The sequence below is a fragment of the Triturus cristatus genome, chromosome 5_2 (genome assembly GCF_964204655.1).
Source record: "Triturus cristatus chromosome 5_2, aTriCri1.1, whole genome shotgun sequence".
NCBI classification, from domain to species: domain Eukaryota; kingdom Metazoa; phylum Chordata; class Amphibia; order Caudata; family Salamandridae; genus Triturus; species Triturus cristatus.
The window spans coordinates 624232471-624250395 of NC_140588.1; the positions used below are offsets into that span (position 1 = coordinate 624232471).

Here is a 17925-nt window from a genome sequence, read left to right on the forward strand (position 1 = left end):
GTGCGTATATTTCACGTTTTTTTTAAATTGGTGTTTTTTGTGAATTTTTTTTAATTTTGTTTATTTCCTCTTCCTTCGTTTTTTCTTCTTTCCTTTCCTTTCCCTTCCTTTTCCTTCTTCTCTACTTCACCCAGTGCCATGGCAGAGGGACGGCTTCCTTGCGGGCAGTTAGCACTAATTTATTTTTTGTGTGCAGAACCACCTCCCCTCCATGACGTTAGCAGGCAGCAGACCCGGCAGTGGATACCCCTTGTTGGAGCATCAGCTGTGTTGGGGGAGGGTGCGCCAGTGCGTGCGGTACACCAACCAGGTTGGGCACACCGTCCAGCAGCAGACGCACCGCTAGGCGGATATCTCGGACTGAGAACAGGACCTGCTCAACCTTCTGGGCGTCGAGATTCCGATGCTCAGTGAGTATTAATTATTTGTTGTGTTTGTGTTACAATGCTAAAAATAAATTCTGAAGAGCATGCTGCTCACACTCAGAGTTAAGTTACATTGGAATATTATCATGTGATCCAGTTTCTAGTTTCTTCTAGGCAGGTGCTCTGCGCTACTTAATCACACTCATCAATAGGTGCTCACTTTGGCTAATTAATTTAGAAGCCATTGCAGACTGTTCTCCAGTCACTAAAGTGAATCAGTGATATCAGTGAGTAGCTCATTCTCTCTGTGTCTTTGTTTATGTAGTTCATACATTTCCAAGCTATTTCACAGTGATGTGTAGTATGTATCTATGCATTGCAAGAAAGAGAGACTGAGTTGGTCCACTAACGGGGTTGAGAAATGAGAAAAGATTCAAAGATCATTTACTGTAATGCATTAGTTCTAAATGTAGTTTTTGACAAGGAAATGTGGAATATGTATTTTAGGATTAGTATGGGCAACTCAAGGATAGTTGATAGAATGGATGGATGGGCAAAAAGATGGTTGGTAGAAAGGGTTCAACCTGTTTTGCCATCTTCTCTGCACTGGACTTGAGCCCTGCTGATTGAAACCAATACAATGCAGAGGTTGGGTCTGTTCCTTCTGTTGCTGTGTTTGCTGATGTTCTGGTTGATGGTGTTGTTGGCTTCTGTGAGACAAAACTGCCCTCCCTGGAAATTGAAGGCGACACCCCAGAACTGCAGGGTGGGACTCTAAGTTCCAGACATTCTTATTCCAGGTCTCCAGCTATCTCTACATTCCACCTCTTGCATTTTGAAACATCCCCTTCAGAAAAAGGAATGAAAGTGGGCAGAACATTTTTGTATTGTGGATCAAGTAATGTGGCACAGATGTACACTTTGGACTTGATGACGTCATGCTTCAGCCTTGTATTACAAGCCAAGCAAAGGATTAAGCTCTCAACCAAGGCATGCGCTTCTGTATTTTCAATCACACCTGCGGGGGCGAACCTTTCATACACCTCTTTTTTTTAAAACAATTTTATTTTGATTGGTTTTATCAAAGAACAAATACATATACCTTAGAACACAGTTGCATTTTAGAAAGGCGTATCAGTACAACAGATCACAACAGTACAAAAGATCATTAATTCTCGAAAGCATGAATTAGGAATTCAGGGAGTTCCAATTATACAGTTGCTTCTTTGGTTAGTATAGCATCCCATGTGGTTTCATCATGTTATTCTATAGACCGGTGCCCCATCATAGGTCTACTCCTTATTCATTGACTTTGCTGGTTGGTACAGCCTCCTCCCGTAAACCCCTCATCTGACTAAGTTCCTGCCTCCTGCGACAATGCTGCATTGGTCGTAGTCTGCGAACCTGAGATAGCGTCATCACAGCTACTTAAGAGCTGTGTTTGGTGTTGCCCCCAGTAATTCCTGGGATGGCTTCTGGGAGGGAGTAGTTAGCTATACGCATTGGAGTGCGTATTGCAGTACAGCATGCCCGCATACCATTCTTTAATTCGTGGAAGTGGGCCTCTCATCCAGCGGAGCGCCACCCGGCACTTAGCCAGTAAGAGTCCAATAGCCAGCAATGGACGTACCTGCTTATTGACAGAGAGATCCCACCCAAGAAGCGCCATCTTGGGGTCTGGTTCCAAATCTGCGCTGATAATGGTTCCCAACTCCTGGAACACTTTACCCCAGTAGTCATAAATCCCCGGGCATTGCCAAGCTAAATGCCAGAACCCCACACCTTCCACTCCGCATCTGTGTCAGCGGGAATCTTCTGACGCTGCGGGGTGCAGTAAGTCCTGTGCAAGAATTTAAAGTGGATAAGCCGGTGCCTCCCATCAAGAGAGACTGATCGTGTACGGGCGCAGCAATACTGCCATTCCTTGTCACTGAGAGGAGCGCCCAGGTCACGTTGCCAATCCAAACTAGAACTTCTGACTTGCTAGCGTCTTGGAGGCTAGTGTAGAATTTAGTGATTAGCTTAAGAGGTTCCTCAACCTTAATAAGGGTGGTGAGTGTCCCCATAGTTTGCGGCTCCAGTAGATCATCGTCTATAAGAGTGCGCCAAGTGTGACTAGCCCTAAAAAAATTTAATATTGCTGTGCCCATCGGCTGCCTGTCTTGTTGTTGTAACGCTTCCCAGGTCGCCAATGCGCCATCTCTGAAGAAATCTCCTATTGTATTAATACCTATAGTTTGCAGTGCCTATTTTGCCCTCACATCTTGGCCCAGCGGAAACCATAAACACCACTGGAGGGGCATTTCCAGAGCATATAGAAAGGCCCCTGCCTGCCTATATAATAATGTTTGCCAGGCTTGTGTAGTAACCGCTATGGAATCAAAGACTCGCAGTCTTCGGGGCCCGTCTGGGTGAGCATTTGGGGTAGAGAGTGAGGTGCCACTGCGTTTCTTTCCAGGTATAGAAAGGGTGTGTCATGTGGGTCATGTATCCAGTAATGGGCGAATACACTATTCGCAGCTCTATAATACTGCTCCAAATCAGGAGCACCCAACTCACCTAATTCATAGAGTAAAGTGATTGAATCCCACCGTATGAGAAGCTGTTTGCTAGCCCAGGCGAGCTGTATTAGCTGTGTACGCCAGCATTTGAATAGGTGTTTCAGCAGAGGAATAGGTATGTTTTGGAATAAAAAGAGGAATCGTGGCTGGATCACCATTTTCACAAGAGAAATTCTGCCTATCAATGAGAGTGGAAGCTTAACCCCCTTATCTATATTTTTTGTTAGCCGTTGAGTGGCCCTGCCATAATTTTCCTGCATCACTACTGCAGGGTCTGTGTGGAATTAAATGCCCAAGTACCAAACCAAATCTGTGGTCCAGTGTAGTGGAAACTCCATAGTTGGCTTTGTGGTGCTGAGAGTAAGAGGGAAAATGATGGATTTATCCCAATTCATACGCAGCCCAGAGTGACCACCAAATTTAACCACCTCTCACAGCATTGGAGACAGATTCACCTCTGGATTGTAAATGTATAGTAAAGTGTCGTCTGTGTAGGCAGAAATATTTAACGTGTAGTTGGGGGAATCTCAGTCCTCTGTGTGTTTGATAATCATGGATGGCACAAGCAAATTGTTCGGCAACTATCGCATACAATAAAGGGGAAGGGGCAGCTCTGGCGCGTTCCCTGGGTAATGTTAAATGATTGGGAAACCTCATCTCCAATCCTCACCCTAGCTGTGGGTAATGTGTATAATACGGACACTAAACGGAAGAAGATATTCCCGACTCCTATCTTTTGAGGTACCGCGAACATAAAACTCCACTCCAAGGAGTCAAATGCCTTCTTGGCATCGAGAAAGACCGCCACTGCCTTGATGTCAGGTTTCAAGCTCTGTACAGTACCAAACAAAGTTCTCAGATTTTGAGACAGGTTACGAATTGGGACAAACCGCGCCTGTTCTGGTCGAACAATACCCGGCAACCGGAGCACCAATGTATTAGCCAAAATGTTGGCATAGAGCTTGACATCAACATTGAGCAGGAATAAGGGCCTGTATGAGGAGCAAGGACTAGGTGACTTTCCCAGTTTTAACAGGTGACAATTATCGCTTCGCGCATAGAGTGTGGCATAATGCCGGACTCCGCCATCTCCTCATACAGCCTTTTAAGATAGGGAATCAATAGGTCTTAAAATTCCTTGTAAAAGGCTTCTGTGAGACCGTCTGCCCCCGGGGTCTTCACATTTGCCATTCCCCATAACGCGTCTCGTATCTCATCAGATGTTAGAGGCACCATCAGATGCTCCCTATGTTCAGTCACACGCCACGGCATCTTAATATATGACAAGTACTTCTCTAGTGCTGACTTGTCTGTAAGGATTTGAGAGGTGTACAATTTTTGATAATAAGATCGAAAATGGGCAGCAATGTCCTCTGGGGTACGTAATGGATTCCCGCTCTCGTCAATCATGCCCACCATGTTATCTAATTCCCTCTTGGGTCACAATATCCCTGCCAGAGTGGCACCTGGTCATTCATGTTCCCCATAGCCGTGTGCCGTTGCATATTTCCCCATGTGTTTAATTTTGTCGTTGGCATCGGCAATGAACTCAGCCAATTTCTGTTTAAGGTCTGCGGTAGTTTGAGCGGTCCCAGCTCCTGTCATATTCTGTTCCAGGTGACCTATTTCCCGTTCCAATGTCTCTAATCTGCTACGAATGGAGCACAGTACACCCACATGTGTGGAGATCACTACCCCTCTGATGCAGACTTTAAATGTTTCCCACACTGTGGCAAATGATTGTACCGTCCCTATGTTACAAGTGAAGAAGGTTTCTATCGCTGTTGCAAATCCCTCTTTGAATACAGGGTCCAAGAGTGAATAAGGAAACGCAATATGAAGGGTGGACTTCTTGGTGCCCTGTACTATAAAACAAGCCGGACAGGGGAGTGGTCAGAATATGTTTGTGGGAAGTGTGCACATGCAATGAACAAAGGAAGAGTGATTCCAAATGAAAAGCATTACCCGAGGAGTCACAGAGTGTGTTTTAAAAAGAACCCTCACTCACCAACCTAGTTGGTGACATGCTTCATCATAGGGTTTCCGCCCGAGGGGCTGAGTGCCTCTCGGGTGTGCTACGATGCCTGATTACAGCGGAGCAGGTTTTTGAATGGTGCAGGGGGTGAAAAATAATACTGTGAGGTTTAAAATTACCTTTACTTATCTGAAAGACTTTTAATAGTGGAGAAGTAAGGTAAGATTAAAAGGTGGTGAATATGGATGTTAAAATTGGCTTAATTAGCCAATAAGATCCACAGTGAATAAGTGGTGGCCGGTCTACATGTTTCAGACTCCTTATGCAAATAGCGGGGTTTTTGTCAGGACCAGGTAAGCCACGGGGTTATGCACGTGCTAAGGTACACCCTCACCTGTGGCCAGGTATACCGTTAACTTACAGTTTTGGACCTTCAGTGTTGTCTGAAGGGAAACAAATCAGAAAGAGAAAGCAGAACCATTCTACATGGCACAATCTTGACAGAGTACCTCCGGAATAACACGGCACAGAAAGGCTTATTAGTAACTAATTAGTAATTAGTAACAAATGCACCCACTTTCAGAAAGGAATGGGCCAAGATCACGTGGCACTGCACACCCGACTGGCTAGTCCTCATTATTAAAACTGCATTAAGGCTTTCAGAGACGATGTTAGTGGAGATTCAGCTCACTGAAAGCCACTTTAAAACCACCATCACTTCGTATAAAAAAAGCTGGATAAACTGCATAAGGAAATTAATGAGCATAAGGAGAATCTAACACAGTCTAAAGTTCAGAAGTTTCAGAAGGATCTGAAACGTTTTTCCTTTTACAAGACTTATTCTTATGCCAGTCCAGAATTTGTTCCTCCCACAAAAAGCACTCACAGCTCAGATGTTTCTAAGGACAATTCCTACAACAATAGTGGGTCTGTGGAGGTAGTTTCAAATCCAGGCAAAGGGGAGGAATAGATATAACAACACACAACAGCAATTGGTCCAGTACCCTGAACCAGGAGGAGGAGGCTTCCCTAATCAATTCCACCTACACCATCAATACCTCTTGATGGGCTAGAATCCAGCTTTCTTACATGCCCCACAACCACCTCCTTTTCCCCAGAACACATATAGACCGCCTTTTTTAGGGAGAGGCAGAGGAAGGAGGAGAGGGATGAACCAAGTTCATTTGGAGGAAGACGACCCAGTAGGGAGCAACACTCGCAGCAAATCACAGGAACAACAGGTAGGCACAAGCAACCAGAGAGTCTGATTACTAACCTGTCCTCTGTTACCCTCACGCCCACTGAAGAAAGAGTACTCAATCGAGGTTTGTGCTTTGTACCAACCGCCCGCCTCGATAAATTTAATTTGCATTGCAAGGTCTCGGAATTCTTTAGAAAACTGAAATTTAAAGCTTACTTTGAGAAACAAGAAGCTAGGGAGGATACCTATCCTACAGGCAGGACTGGAATACGTATAAAATCTATTTTTTGCCCCCCCACCACACACCATACCTGTAGAGATTCTCTTTCGAGCAGGCAGTGTTTAATGAACCCTATGATGAAGCATGTCACCAACTAGCTTGGTGAGTGAGGGTTCTTTTTAAAACACACTCTGTGACTCCTCAGGTAATGCTTTTCATTTGGAATCACTCTTCCTTTGTTTATTGATTGACTATAAGGGGACCAAGAGTGGCTCCACAAGTAACTCCCTTTCTCTCTCGTTGTTTACATAGGTGTTCACATGCCACAACTCTGGAATCTAACCCCCAGACACTAGCCAGTAATCTATTAGAGTGTGAGTGTCATATACAGAGGAGTAATGTATATAACCCCTCTGACCAGGTGACCTATGTCTTCCAATATCTATGAGGCCTTCTGCGTGCATTATATCTTGTATGGCTACTGCGGCAGCTGCTGGACGCCTAGGCGGGCCCTGGGATCTGTCTATGTTTGGGTCTAATATGCAGTTGAAATCGCCTCCCCACACCTGCGAGACACCTTTCCACTGTACTAATCTGACCATTAATGAAGTATAGAAATGGGGATCATCGTAGTTTGGGCCTTACACTCCCACCAGGAGGAACCTCAAGTCACCTTGTTTGCAAAAGGCTCCCACAAACCTAACCTGCGTATCCCAAAGCAAGCCTGTCATCTCTACCCCCGTTTTCTTGTCAATCCATATCAAGACCCCTCTGGCATGGGAAGTGTAGTCCGCAGAGTAACACATCCCCTGTAATTTGCGATGTACTGCCCCACTGCGCTCTGGGGTGAGATGTGTCTCCTACAGAATTGCGATAGCCACGAAGTGTTGTTTTAAATAGGTGCACAATCTTCTAACCTTTCTATTATCATTTAATCCAAACACATTCCAGGTCATGAGTTGGAGGACCTGCGCAGTCTCACCTACCGCAGTCATTTGTGATAACGGAACATTTCAATGAACAAACTCCCCTTGACTGTAGTATGTACTGTGTGTAACTGTTGTTGCATTTTTACATCAGTACACGCACCCCTTCTAATATAACGAACATTCCCACCCACGCCACAAGAATCCCCAACAGTCGTGGCTATCAGATCTACCTCACCTCTCCCCAATCCCTGAAAACAAAAAAAGAACCCCAAAAAGAACAGCGCTAATGGTGTGATACACTTGGGGGCATATGTTGCCATCCTGCCCAACTCCCTATACCACCCTTATTATATTTACAGTAGCATTTAACTGTAGGCAAGTGTCATTGTGAGGGGCTACACCCTGTGTTTTGTGCGTCCAGCGAGCCCATTTTTATATATCAAGCAGTCCAACATGTTACTCTATAATATTTTCCTAGGCATCCCCAGCCCATGCATTCAAGTCGGGGCTGAGCTCACGAAAGTCCCCCATCACCATGTTATTGTATACCCATGTTACCCTCATAGTCTTTTTCTATACCGTATGTTCTGCCCGGACAGTCACTCTTCCGAATCTTGCTCTTCCAAAACCCTTGGGGAGCCCTCCATACCTGATTGAGAGAAGCCTGGTGAACCTTGGTGAACCAAGTGCTGTTCTTTGTCTTTGATGAAGCGTAGCACAGCTTAGGGTCAGTGAAGAACTGCATTTTACCGTCTATTTTGAACCTCAACTTTGCTGGGTACAGCATGCTGTACTCCAGGTTTTGGTCCCGAAGTTTCTTTTTCGCCAGAATGAAGAGTCTTCGCGCTTCTTCCACTTGCATGTTGAAGTCGGGCAACAGAGAGATTTCTGTAGCCTCATGGCGAAGTGTTCCCAGTTCTAGAGCCTTTCGCAAAGCCGCATCCCGATCCCTCTAATAAGCTCGCTATTGTAGGCCAAGGGGCAGCTCCTGGTATTGTCCTGGGAGCCAAAAAGGAACGATACTCATGTTCTACAACTAGTATGTCCGAGAACGTGTTCCGGCCCAGTAATTCGACAAGTAGCTTCTCTACATACTGCTCCATATTGCCGATATTGGTTGATTCAGCGACTCCCAAAATGCGGACGTTGTTCCGTCTAGATCTCGCTTCGAGATCTTCAGCCTTGGCTTGTAGAGCTTGCAAGATTTTGTCCCTCTCTTTATCTGTATTCGCGTCAGCTCGTATAACGTCCTCTATGTCTGAGATGCGTTTTTCTGCCGCAACGAGCCTGCCGCCATGCTTCTCCAGCCTCTCTGACACATGCAGAACGAGAGAGCATCAGTTTTGCTGTCTATCTTGGAGAGACTTTGTTGAATATTACGAAACGCCTGTTTCATGTCTATATCCACTCCCGCTTCCGGATCGTCCGAGGTGGAATCATGTTCAACAGGTGTGGAATCTTTCGACCTAGGGGTTTTGCGTAGGTCGAATTGCAGCTTGGGCAGGAGCTTATCTGTTTTACCCATAATGTCGGGGAAGCTGAGGTGCAAGTGCGCCTGTCAGGGTGCCTTACTAATGAGAATCAGTGTTTGCTCGGAGGCATAGTGTTGCTGGGAGATCAGGAGCAGGCCAGGTCTCAGGGACCGCCCCCTGCACAATTTTATTGTCACCCTCCGAATGCCTCCTATGTTCAACAGTGGGGGGTTATGGTTATTTCCTCGTTTCTTTTAGTTGCCCACACTGCAACCGTCTCCCACACTCGGGGGATTGATGAGCGCACAGGACCTCGAAGGGTTATTCTGTCCCCACTCTACTGCTTCTTCTGGGAGTGTTCTCTGGGCTACCTAATGTTCAGATTGTGTCCAACATTAGCCTTCGTACTTTCAAGGGACCAAAACAGCAGTCCCAGTTGCTGCGCTTTATTGGACACGGCCCGCGTCAGCACAGGACTCGACAGTGGGTATTTAACAAGGCAGCCTGAGCCTACTCCCCCAATGTCTGCATGGGCACCCTCCGTCTCAGCGCTGCTGGAAAGCTTTCCTTCTGCGGGTCGGTATTTATCAGGTGCGGACTGCTTACTAAGTGATCCGCGCCCTTTCCCTGCAATTCTGCTTACTGCAGTCTTCAATGTCACTGCGGGAGTTCCCGGCCCAGGCACTCGATTCCCGAGGGCATCTTGCTGCTCCGGGTGTGTCTCTCTCAATCCGGCAGTGCTCAGCTATGTTGCGCCAGGCTCCCCACCACCGTTTCTCGCTGGATTCTTCACGCCGCACCTTGGAACCACTCGCCCAGTAATCACGTATAAGACTGGGGCGAGGTAGTCCTCCACGTAGCCGGAGAGCCTCGTTCACCTCAGCGCCTGTAGAGCGTCACGGTCAGTACCTTCGGTTTGACTGCTTCAATTCAGATGGCGACTGGTGCGTTCGTTAGCGTTTAACAGCGGCAATAGTATTCCCCTACACAGCGGCAGCGCTTAAAGGGTTTGCACAAGGATTATGAAGATCATTGGTGGCGATTGAGAGAGCTCTCCTAGATCGCGGCCATCTTGAAGAAAGGCAAGCTCCTTCCCCCCTTCACATACCTTTTTAACCTGGTCGTGTAGGAGATGCAACAATGTGATAACTTGGCCCATCGTACTGTCCTCCTTGCTAATGTCCCATGTGAAAACCTCAAAAGGGAGTAGCATCTGTGTCAGGCATTTGACTTGGCCCCATTTGTTTGCATCCATGGTCATAGCTTTCCGAACTGCATCCCCTCCTCTGAGAATGACATCATCATTGATCTGTTTGTACTCTAGAACAGATGTTGCAACATGTAATAGGTTGAGTTCCAACGTTTTGGCACCTCCTGTATTTAACTGGTGCTCCAATATTAACCTGAATAATCAGAAACTGCTTCCAGGCTTTAAAAGAATGGCTGAAATGAGTGCAGATTCAGGTAGTCAGTATTTTGCTGACTATGTCTTTTTTTTAGGAGGTCTTGCACCACCAGGTTGAAGCAATGGGACAAACACAGGACCTTGAAATAGCGTGCATCTGACATGGCCTTGACTTTGTTACTGCCATTGTCCGTGGCAACAAATCCAATTCTAAGACCTCTGGGTCATAGTCATTCATACACCTTGCTGTTAAATTCCTCCAAGACGTTTACAGCTGTATTTGATTTCTCCATGGCGAATATTGCCAATGTTTCATGCTGCCGAATGGTCTTAAAACTTTCTCCATGTCCAAGAACTGCAGATATCTTTTGCTTTACCCCCACAAAAGAGATTCAGTGAGCAGTGATGCACATGTAATCCGTCACCTGACAACTGGTCCACATGTCTGTCATCAGGTGGATGGGGTGAATAACACTTTGCTGTAAAGCTTGTCCAACCAGCTGCAGCACATTGTGATGCAGCACTGAAACAGCAACTCTGGCACCATAGGTCCGACTTGGTACCTTCAATTTTGGGCAGATGGCTGCCACAAGTTCTTAGAATCCCACTCCTTCCACAAAAGAAAAAGGGAAGAGGTGCAGCATTAACATTTTTTAATTTTTGTATAAATATTTTTATTAAGACATAAGAGGGATGCAAAAGAGGGGAAGGGAAAGGACAAAGAAAAACAAGGACAATCAACAAATCAATACAGTCCAGCACCAGGAGACATCATTAAACAGTTAAATCAGGTGACTTGTTCAGCTGAGTGACATAACACTATTATTATAATGGGACCCTTTCAATTCTGGGCACTCTGCTAGTCTTTTAACACCCTTCTGGGGGGTGAGGGGGTGTACACAGCCTACCTTTTACATCATTTCCCTTACCCCACACCTTAGTGCATTTCCCGGGGCAGCCTCTATTAGTGTAACCTGTCTTCTCTGCCACCATATAGAAGTCCATGTCTTTTTTTCAGTCTTTGAGGCTCGGGGCAGTGCTGTTCCCCAATTGCGAGCTATGTTTCTTTTGGCCACAATCAAACCCAATGTCATCCAAATTTCCCCTACTGTTGTGATGGTTACTTCTTCCCAGATATTCAGGAGACACCATTTTGACGTTGGGGTTGTCGACGCCTCTCATACCTCATTTATTTTTGCTATCACTGCCTTCCAATAGGGTTGTCTGGCAGGGCATTCCCAAATATTATGAAAGAAGGTGCCCTTTTGATGGCACCCACAGCGAAAGTTCTCAGTTTGTATCCTACCCATTTTCAAGAGTGTATTGCAGGCGTAGTAAGCCCTGTGAAGTATCTTAAGTTGGATCAACCTAAATCCTGCCTTGACGGCTACCTCTCTAGGTGAGGCTAGCGCTTCTGACCATTCATCATCATCTAATCCACCAACGTCTAGTGCCCACTTTTCCCGTAATTGTAAGAGTGCGTCGGGTAGATTATTTGTCAGTCTTTTATATGTGAGGGAAGTTGCTTTACAAGTCATATGACCGTCAAGCAGACGGTCTTCAAGTGGGGAGTACTCTGGAAGATGGTCACCCGCGGGGATTGCCGATTGTAGTGCATGCCTGATTTGTAGATATCTGAAGAGTTCTGAGTCTGCCAAGTCATATTCCCTCTGAAGGTCTGTAAAGGAGAGTATTGTGCTCCGTGCCCACAGATCCCCAATTTTTGATATGCCTATGAGTTCCCATTTATTAAATCCCGGGTCTCTCCCTAGTGTCCCTAGGGCCTTCGAGTCCCATAAGGGGGTAGATTGCATCAGTTTGTTGCCCCAGCCTAACGCCCTATGTACTGCCTGCCAGATTTTGGTTGTAAAGTGTGTGGGATTTTGTTGCTGCGCCTGCGGGGGCGATGCATTAAGGGCTCTTAGGTATCCACCAGGACACATCGTCCAACGGTCCATCTGGATTGAGGGTCCTTTGCCAGGAAAGTATACCCACTGGTTGATAGTGATTAGTTGGCCCAGTAATACCTCTGTATGTAAGGTAAGGCGTTCCCCTATCATACAAACCCGGAGTAAGCTTTTTGAGTGCAATCTGTGCGGCTCCTCCATCCCACAAGAAAGTGAATAGCTCAGAATTTATTGCCTTAAAATATTTTGCGCGGACTGGCAATGGTGCATTATGAATGGCATAAAGGTAATGAGGCAGTGCCATCATCTTAAAAAAGGATGCCGTTATTAGAATGGACATTTCAAACAGTGCTCTGACTTTGTATGTGCCGGTTTGGTTTTGTGTTTAAAAAATAATAAAAAGATTATTTAAAAAAAAAAGGATGCCCTTCCAAGTATCGAGAGTGGGAGTGACCTCAGTGTTGGACATCTGCCTTTAACCGTTCTAGCGGCGGGATGAGTTTTTGGGCATATGATAGGCCAGGATCTATGGTGGCAAAGGTTCCCAAGTGAGTGAAGCCCTCTCTGGTTATTCGAATTGCATGTCCTTTGGGTAGCGTGGGTGAGTTTCCGCTAAGTATGAGAAGTAGTAATTTCCCCCCAATTAATCATGTATCCTGATACTCTGCCAAAGAACGTATGGGCTTTGCAGGATAAAGGAGCATGTCATCCGCATTAACCAATATTCTGTCCTCCCATTGCGGGGCCCAGCGGAGACCCCCCATTACAGGATCCACCCGCATCCATGCGGTGAGTGGCTCCAGAACCATGGAAAAAAGGAGGGGTAGAGTTGGCAACCCTGACAGGTGCCGATCGGCAATGGAAAGATTTTGGAGGTTTCTCCGTTTACAGCCACCTGTGCGAGTGGCTCAGAGTATAGGAGGCGTACCCAGCCAAGGAACCTTGGACCAAACCCCAGTTTTGCCAATACTTAAAAAAGAAAAGGCCATTCCATGGTATCAAACGCCATTCTGTTGTCCAGGGACTAGATCACAGCGTCCTCCTGTATGGATTGTGCCAGCACTAACATTTTTGGCAGCTTCTAATTGTTCAAACATGCGGTTGGGTGGATCCGCTCGTAGGGCCCTTCCAGCCTAAGCAAGCCCATAATAGTAGCCTGGATTACTTCTTTTTTGGTGCCACCGACACATGCATCTTTTGAGAAATGGATGGTGGCGGTAGACTCAATGTGTGTTGTGGTTCGGCACTCACTGTATGCATTTGTGTCTCCATCTCACTCCGATTCTTCTACCATTGTAAAGTCGCAGAGATGGGTGATTCTGCTGGTGCACTGCTGGGGACATGGCTGCTTTGCATGAAGATGTCACTCTCTTCTTACTCATCATCCCCTTCCACCATGATTGGACTTGTAGCTGATGTTCCTCAGATATTATCACCACCATGACCACGTTCAGTAATTTGTTGAAGTTGCTCCTCCCTTTTAATTGTGTGGTCTTTTTTCATACGGGCGGTTTGACTTCCAGTATCATAATTTGTACCACGCTTATCTCAATGAACGTGTGTCTTACAGATGCTGCATACTGCACTGTGCTCCCCTTCTTTGCTAACCATAAAAAAGTCCAAAACTGGGGAGAAGTACTCTATTACTGTGCCACTACCAATGCTTGAAGAACTGGTGAAGGTAGCTGGGCATGTCATCAATTGCCTCTCTGCTTCTCCTGAGGAAGGGGGTGGTTCAGGTCTCAGCTGGGACTTTGCAAATATGAGAGCTGGGGGCGATGCTACCTATGCCACATCCCTCAAAACAGGTTGAATAGCAATGTCAGATTCCTCTGTATCACCTTCCACAATGACTGCCTCGTCATCATCATCCTCCTCATCATCCCCTTCCATAAGTCTAAGTCTTTCAGGAACTATTCTTTTCCCTTGCCTCTCCTGTTGTCTCCTGGTCCACTCTATGTCCCTATCATCATCATCAGTAGTGGTACTGGGACAAAATGGTGGAGTAGTAACCTTCCCTTTCCTTGCTCAAGATCTGGGAGCCAATGTTTCTAAAAGAGGACGTTTTTGCTCAGAAGGAAGCGTAACCTCCGTTTCTACTCTAACATCAGAGAAATGTATTATTGCTGGCTGCAGCTGCTGTCCACTTTCCTCTGCTTCTTGAAATGATTGTGTACTACTTTGCAAAAGAGACAAATCCAATTCAATGTCACTACTTGTTGACATGATTGCAGTAGCTGCCTCACTGACAGACGTGATCCTGAGCTTAGGTTTGGATGGTGCTGTTGATGCAGAAATGCTCCGCCCAGCTTGCTCCCCAGGGGCCGGTGCAGCAGGCACAAGTTTGCCAAAAAGGTTTATAGCCAGCACACCAATGGTAAAAGTTGATTCTTCTCATTGGTCATTTTCTTTTGGGGCCATCGTCATAAAGCTCTCAGTTGGCAGTTGAACCAAGCAGCACATGAGGAAGGGATTGGAGTACTGACGTGTGACTGCACAGGCCTCCTGTTTGGCAGTACTGTGGGTGACGTCTCTTCTCTTGTGCACCTAAAAGCAAACAATCAAGAAAAACATTTAGTGTGAAACAAGTAATTGTTTGCAGTTTGAAATAATACAGACAAAGCCAATATTGGTGTTGTTGTTTTGTTAACTTAGGTAACCACTTTAAAGGCAAACCACGTCCGTCACCATACCATAATTCCTCATCAGAATATAACACACAATATAAAGAATGATAGAGGTCTTTCCTTTATGTTCAATATATTCGAAAGGAGACACCTGTGTCACTCAGGGAACTAAATGGGTAAATAGAATGCTAATCCTTACAAAAATGAATGATGCTGGAGTCTAAAGTGCACCGCAGCCAGGGTGTCCACCAGTAGGAAATTGTATTATATTCCTAAAAGCCTGAATGCTGTGGCGCGCTGTGCCCCTTTGATGGATGGATGGACGGATGATGGATCGACCGAGGCAAAATGGGAAAAAAATGACAAAAGATTTCTATTTAAATGGAATAAAAAAAAATTAAATAAATAAAAATTGACATTAAAAAATTTACATAAACATGTAATAAACAAAATTTGTGTGAAAGTTTTGAATGCAAAAAAAATAACAATATGTGAAATTATCCTCAAGCATATTATGATATCTCATCCTTCCATGCAAGCCTATTGCAAAGGCACACTGGCTGGACGCACAAAATGGCTGCCAGCCAGTGCCACATGGTCAACAACAACACTGATGGCCTAATTAAGTCTGCCCAACACTGTCTCAGTCTTGGGACCAACCGACCAACCGACCTCCTGTTCTGACCATCTAATTAGGATGCAACCGAAAACTGCTTGATCGCATTCCTACATTTCCCTATGGGCGCATGCCTTACGGCTGTAAAATGACCGTAATACATGCTCCCATAGAGAGATGGGAGGTGCTGATGATACCTGCACCCCGTGGCAGGCACCTCAAGGTGCCCCCTCGTCCCCACAACTGGAGGCCACACACACAAGGGGGCCCTGCTGGGGGCTCCCAAACACACTTTCTGACATGGTTTCCATGTCGGACAGGCCGGCATGGAAACCATGGCAGAAAGTGTGCATTGTAATCCCAAGGGCGGAAAGGCCTGCCCTTTGGGATTACGATATAACTTCGAACCATGGCAGGGTTACAACCTTGCGCACATCCAAATTCCTGTCAATAGTATAACTCAATATTAGAAGAATGCTCTAGGAAACATCAAGGGGAGCAGCCACCTATGCCCCAATATTCCTCCGTCACAGAGGTGACAAAAGGAAAGACTGAAAAAACAAATAGACATTCCCGAGCAAAGACAAGGCAGTTGAGCCTGTAGGCAACAATCCTTAAAACAATTTAGAGTCCAATAATTCAAACAAACTGGTTTTCTTCTTTTATTCCTTTAATCTTCTTTGTTTTCATTAAAAGCACCAGGATAAGAACAGTAGCCAACACGTGTTTTGTCTCGGGTAAGTTGCCCGTCGACTTCCTCAGGGCCTAGGATTGTAATCACATACAGAGTGTGTGTTTTATTGGTCCGCCACACCTCTAATATATTTTATTGGTGTGAATCCATACACTTTTATTCATAAATGTACAGAAGTCTTAAACAATTTCACAATCCCGATCAAAATCTCAGATGAAAGGGAAGGTCAATATCTAGATCCGAAATTACGGATTATGAGCCAGTTCCGGACGGCCGACGGGCTCCTTGAGCCTGTCAAAATCCAGCAAGAATGACCAGCCGGTTTCTATTACGACCGGCTGATACATAATCAGCCGGTCGGAATTGAAACCAACAATGGGGGTTGGAAAGCCTCCGGTTGAAGGTCGGAGCCTTTTTTTACGACCTCCATCGTAATTGACGCCTGAGCAAGAAAGCATGGGGAACAAAGAACACATGCAAGCCTAAAACAAAAGCACACTGGCTGGCCACACAAAATAGCCACCTGCTACATGGGGACAGCAACGAGAAGGAAGCACGGCCACACAAAGAGCACATGCAGGCCTATGGCAAAATCACACTGGCTGGGTATGCAAAACAGTCACCATCCACATGGTCACAACAACAACTAGCAAGGAGGCATGGCCACCACAAAGAACACATTCAGGCCTGTGGCAAAAGCACACTGTCTGGCTACACAAAGTGGCCACCAGCCACATGGTCACAACAACAAGAAGCAGGCATGGCCACCACAAAGAACACATGCAGGCCTCTGGCAAAAGCACACTAGTTGGCTACACAAAATGGCCACATGGCTACAACAGCAACAACCAGGAAACAAGGAAAGCAAAGAACATATGTAGGCCTATAGGCACTGACTATACAAAATGGCCCCTGGCCACATGGCATGGGGAATGAAGACAAATGGTGGCCTATGGCAAGCACCTTCTCACACTGGCCAGACAAAGGCGACATTGGTAACACAGGAATAAACAGCATTAACTAAGCAATGCCAAAAACAAAAACTAACTGGGCTACAAAAAAAATATCAACAACACACATCCTCCAAAGGCATCTAATATATTACCCCACCTATAAACTTTTTACACACAAAAAATTTGAAATGCCACCCAAAATTCAATTCAATCCAATGCCATCCAAGGCCTAAACATGACAGAAACAATTGTTTCATGCAACCATAACTACTTCTGGGTCAACCGGCTGGAAGGCCCAGTGGCAGACTAGACCTCATAGTGAATTAAATGAATACTGCAAATGTATTAAAAAACATGAAGAAAATGTAGTGAGCTGTGCATAATTTTTCCTTTATAAAAGAAGAAAAGTTACATGCAAAAAAAAATGAATAAAAGGACAACATAAATACTGGTGCCTGTCCCCATTCAAACAAACAATACCCTTATACAACAGTTTTTGAACTTAGCACTGGAGGAAGTTGGAGTCTCTGGGACTGTCACGATGGCCGGGGAATTCTCTCCTCAGGATGACGCTGATGCTTAATGGGGTCCACCTCCCATCCGTCCCCAGTCCGGAGAACGTGTAACACACGCGGACTATGGAGACAGGTGGGCGAGGGAAGGAAGGGAAGGAGCAGCTGGGAGATGGACCTGAAACGAAACAAGCACACCGTAAGACACCCGTCAGTAGTGACCCACTCGTTGCCTCCCCCCTACTTCGCAGTGATTCCTCACCTGTTACCTTCCAACCCGTGATACTGAGGGTTCTCTGGCCTGGCCTGCGTGAAGCTCAGTTGAGGTTAGCACTGATGCACCACTGCAGAACCAGGGCGGACCCTTGGGATGGGTTCGGTAGGGCAGAGGGGCGCTGCCTACTGGGAGCAAAAACCAGCACTTGGACGGCAGTGCTTGATGCCCCCCAGAGCGCGTCCCGGATCAGGGTCACTCCCAAAAGAACGAA

General features: G+C 46.0%; 1 long non-coding RNA gene across 1 annotated transcript in view; it reads left to right on the top strand.

Annotated features, from left to right (window-relative positions):
- The first annotated feature begins 280 nt into the window (after nt 1-280).
- The window catches only part of LOC146829100 (uncharacterized), a 114573-nt gene continuing 96928 nt past the window's right edge, over nt 281-17925 (top strand). Inside the window, exon 1 of the long non-coding RNA XR_014961908.1 lies at nt 281-410. This is a non-coding gene — a long non-coding RNA (uncharacterized LOC146829100). The remainder of the gene's footprint in view (nt 411-17925) is intronic.